The 5,071-nt window shown below is 34.3% G+C and overlaps 1 pseudogene; it reads right to left on the bottom strand.

The window, feature by feature from the left end:
- Nucleotides 1-320: 320 nt before the first annotated feature.
- On the bottom strand, nucleotides 321-1,354 carry LOC140507527 (vomeronasal type-1 receptor 1-like; annotated as a pseudogene).
- Between the last annotated feature and the right edge of the window lie 3,717 nt (nucleotides 1,355-5,071).

Below are 5,071 nucleotides of genomic sequence, written 5' to 3'. Positions count from 1 at the left end.
GAGAACTGAGAGAAGGTGAACGTAATTAACAATACTAATAATAACAAAAACAACAAAAATTATACATAATATGAATATGCCATTTTAAAGTTCACAAATCATTTTACTATTCTCTCATGATCTTCACAAAAATCCTGGAGGCCAGGTGTTATTATTACCTCCATTTTATCAATGATGACTCTGAGGGAAACTGAGGTGAAGTGATTTGCCCTGCTTCATGTAGCTACTAAGTATCTGCGGTATAATTGCTTTTCTGATCTTCGGGACTGCAATGTTCAGAACTCCATCTGTTGTATCACCTAACTGTATTTTTTAGGATTTTATTGGATTGGAAGCTTTATTCTATCCCACAGAGCCAAAGTGTGCTTGGGCACTTGAGAGTCACTGACAATTAGAACTAAAGGGCTACAGGCTGGAAAGCAGGCAGCTAGGAGGACATTGATGTGAACCAGCCAGGAAGCTGGCTTCCCAAACTTCATACACAGTGTTAAAATAGAGTTCAAGGAGTAAAAAGATACAAACATGCTGACCAGCAGTAGTATGGTTTTGGTGGCTCTGGTTTCAGGGGAGCTTTTTGATGGCCAATTATTGCCATGAATGTATTGGACTTTCTGGTGGTGTCTGTGCAAGAAAAAAACTATATATCCACTGGTTCCCACTATAATTCCTACATGTAAAATATCAGGAAAGAAGAATATGAATACATATAGTATATAGTGCAACATTAAATGAAATATCAACTGGAGCAGAACAATAAATTAAATTATTTATTTTGGTAATGTTTTTCATTCTTGTTGGGCCTTTGACATATAAAAGAACAAAGCAACATGTCAGCAGTTGACAAGGCCAGCACAAGAAACAGAGTGGGACAATGCACTTTGGGACTCTGGCTTTGATTTTTGACCACCTGGAGTTTCCAGGATGTAAAGTGATGGCTTGGAAGCCACTCAGAAGGCAAGTGGTGTAGAGAGAAATGCCCCTGGCCACTCGGTGAAGGTAAAACACAAGTTTACATCCCACATCATCCAAGAAATTGTTGAGCCCCAAAGCAGCCATTGTCTGAGGGATTCCTTTGGAGAGAAGTACCAAGTCATTGACAAAGGCCAAGTGACAAAGAAGCAAGTCTATGGGCCTCAACCTGAGACCAGTGAAGAAGGTGATAGTATAAAGGCCCAGGAAGAAGGAGTTCCCCAGGATGCCAAATCCAGTCTGAAATAGAAAAAGGAGTCCCAATACCATGTCATTAGAAGTTTTCAGTTGCTTGAAGGTAAATAACTGTCAAAACCAAGAGATCCTTTCTTGTTCAGAAATATAAGGTGTAGAAGACATTTTTTGAGATGAAGGATACAATTCATGTGCCTGGTATACATCACCATGAACCATTCATAAAATCTAAAAGAAAATGATGAATATATTTCTTTTAGTGCTTCCTGATGGACCATTGAGAGGGTAGTATTGATTAGAAATTTTCTGATTTCTTTTTTTGCCATTCATTTCTAAAAAATTCTTCTTTGAAAAATTTAGGTTGTTTTCTTTTATGAAACAGTTAAATTATATATTCCCTAAAAGGTGCTAGCAGATACTTTAGTGACTAGAAGCAATCATTATCCAGAAAGCATCATATGATAGGGAGAATAATTAGCTACTGACATGTTATAAATTCTAACCAGGTCATAAGTTAGGTTTCATAGTCCTATATTTAATAGGGTTCATGCTTGTGTCTTTGAGTGTGATGACATCACTATGCTCAATAATGTTACATTTTTATATTTTCTTACAAGTGATGGAGACAAGAAGACTGCACTCTCATCTCTCTCTTCTCATGTCAAATTGGTCATTTTCATTATTACTTCTTATAACGCAACTCGATATATGGCATTGATAGATAGATCTTACTTTTAAATTTATGCTTTTTTTGCCATTACTTTTGAGATTCTTGTCCTTCTGTTCATTGACATGATTTTCACTAGTATTTTTTCTGATTATAAAAAAAAATATCTCTTTGGTTTTATGATTCACGTGGCACAGAATGAGTAAGTTAATATAGGTAGTATTGTCATTTTTATTACATTCACTCCTCTTATCCATAATAATTAATATTCCTCCATTTATTTGGTCTGTTTTCATTTCTTTTAAGAATGTTTCATTGTTAGATTCTATTATTCCTGAGGGAATATTCATAAAGGACCTCCTAAATATTTTGGGATTTGTACCTTCTGGAATTATTTTGAATGAAATTTCTATTTCTAATTCTTCCCTTGTTCACCTCATGATTCTGTTTCTCACTATGCCAACGTTGTTCTGTGCCAATCTTAACCTGGAAATTTCCTCAGTACTTTGGGCTTTCTCATGCTATCCCATGATAGCCCTCAACTTCCTTCTTGGGTTCTCACTTTTAGCAATGGGTACAAACTATCATTTTCCCACAGACCACCCCAAGTTATGATTCAGAATCTTGAGACATAACCCCAATGGTCATACATGGGTACCTCTCTCAATCAACCTTTTCAGTTCCCTTTTATAGGTCATCTTCCCCATTAAAATGCAAATTGCTTAAGAATATTGATTTTCTTTCTTTTTGTTTGCATTTGTTCCCTGAACAGGTAGGGTATAGTAAACTCTTAAATATGTATTGTTTAGTACTTCCTAGACTTAGTTGGTAATATGCTGGAATGCTCATAGTTTATGTAAATTTATTTTGTATCATGAAACTTTAAATTTATTAGTTGTTTAATTTTTTTTCCTTACTCCTAGGCTACCTGAAGGAAATAATATCATTGACAAAAAAGATATTTTAATAACTTCTTTGACTGTGCTTTTTCTTTCAATTCTTTATTTCACATTTTATAATTATGGCTGGCATTTTTAACAGTTTGTTCAATGATAGGAGTGATTATAGGCATCTTGCTTTACCCTTGACTTTTTGAAAAGGCCTTCAAACTTCTATCTAGAACATACAATGTTTGTTCTTGGATTTGGGTAGATGATATTCACTATGCTGATGAAAAGTTAATTTTTTACTGGTTTTTGATTTTTAATATTTTATTTTATATTTTAAATTTATATTTTCTCAGATGCCTTTTTGACATCTACATTTATGTTTATAATTGCCATTATTTTGAACCAATGTTGCATTCCTGGTGTAAACATAACCTGATCATCCTACATAACCTAATACCTTATTGTAGCCTATATGTTAATTTGTATTACTTTTTTTGTGCCAATGTTCATTAACAATATTGTTCTGTAGTTCCGTTTGTCTGTTTTGTCTCTCTTGTTTGAGTATCAGCATGAATGAATGAATGAATGAATGAATGTTGAAAAATATCTTTACATGTAATGAGAAAAAGTAAAATACTATTAAAAAAGAATAACGAAAAAATAAATGAGTAGGTTGAAGTAAATTGCTTTTAATATCCCTTCCACTTCTTCAAATTATCTTATAGATCAAAGTAAAAAAAAAAAGAAAAAAATGAGACAGTCTTATGGTCAAGGCCTCCTGAGTACAGAATAAGCTGGTATAGACATAGTGTGAAGTTCTAGACAGGGTAGGAACTAAAGATGCTCTGAACTTCTCACAAAGCTCATCTCCCAAATTATAAATCTTGTATAGACAATATGATAGACAATGGATAGAGACTGGGGAATACAATTGCACAAGAAAAAGAGTATAAGATGGGTAGCCTTGGGGATAAAACTCTGAGCCTTTGATCCTCTTAAGATGGATATTTTGGTATGGATACAAAAATAAAGGAAAGCACAGAGCATACTGAGTAAATACATTTTTGACAGAGCAAGGGCACTGTGATAAAGGATGAAAAGATATCAGTGAAAGATCTTAGGTGTGTTTTCAGAGACCCAAGTGGATTAGGTAATAAATCCATTGATCTGTTTATAATAATCACTAAATTAATATAAATGAATGGTTCTGTCTAAAGTAGAAATAAAAGAAAGTTTTTTGGAGATTTATATATCCACTTGACTGTAGACAAGTTAGAATGTGTCTTTTGAGTGAAATTCATCTTGTAATAGAAAATGTGCCATGCAGGAGGTGATTTTAATAAGTATATATTCATTATTCTTAAATTGTAAATTAGGAAGAAAGCACAAAACAAGAGTAATTATATTGGTTTCTAACAGAGGAGAAGCTTACTTTGAAAAAAAATGTAAAAAACATTTTGCAGAAATTTAGTTGAATCTTTGAGACAGTATTCATCATTAGAAATTTTAAAGCTACAACTTTCCTCTATATCTTATTGAATTTAGTCCTGTGGTTGGTTTCCTGGCACTGGTGGTGATGAACACTAAGTGAAAACCTGAAGGAAGCTATGTGACTGCTTGTGGCCCTAAAGGGGCAAGCAAGCCACTATAAAAAAATGTTATATAGTAGGAAGAAGTATTTCTATGAAGTAAAATTTCTGGGATCTCCTACCTGTCTAAACAATTTCTCTCTCTCTCCCTGTCCCTGTCCCTTTTTCTCACCCTCTCCCAGTCTCTTATCCTCACTGTCATCATTCATGTTCTACTGATTATGCATATATGGTCCACATGGCTCTTTCCTGATCCTTCTTTTCTTCTAGGTTAACTTGGTGATCTCATCACCTCCTGCTGGTTCAGCTGTCATGCTGATTAATTCAAGATCTAAATATCAACCTTCACTACTCCTCTAGGATACAGTCTCCCTGTACCAACTACAAGATAGGAAATCTTGACTTGGATGTTCCATAGCAATATCAACCTCAACATGCCTAGAAGACAAGATATTGCATTCCCCTAACCCACCTTGCAATTTGCCCGTTTGAGTGGGAAACATCATTATTCTTCCTATCACCCATGTTTGCAATAGATACCTCTTTTCCAATTCAACAAACTCCCTCAATCTCTTTATCTAATCAGTTGCCATTCATTCTCCATTCTGTAATGGAGATGTTCTCATCTTATATCATAACAGAACCATCAAAGTTTTAGCCCTCATTAACCCTCACCTAAATAATTGTGACTGTTGCTTCTCAATGGATAAGTGGTCAAAGAATATGAACAGACAGTTTTCAAAAGAAAGTAATCAAAATGT

Source organism: Notamacropus eugenii, chromosome 5, assembly GCF_028372415.1.
Source record: "Notamacropus eugenii isolate mMacEug1 chromosome 5, mMacEug1.pri_v2, whole genome shotgun sequence".
Taxonomy (NCBI): domain Eukaryota; kingdom Metazoa; phylum Chordata; class Mammalia; order Diprotodontia; family Macropodidae; genus Notamacropus; species Notamacropus eugenii.
This window is presented reverse-complemented; position numbering and strand designations above follow the sequence as displayed.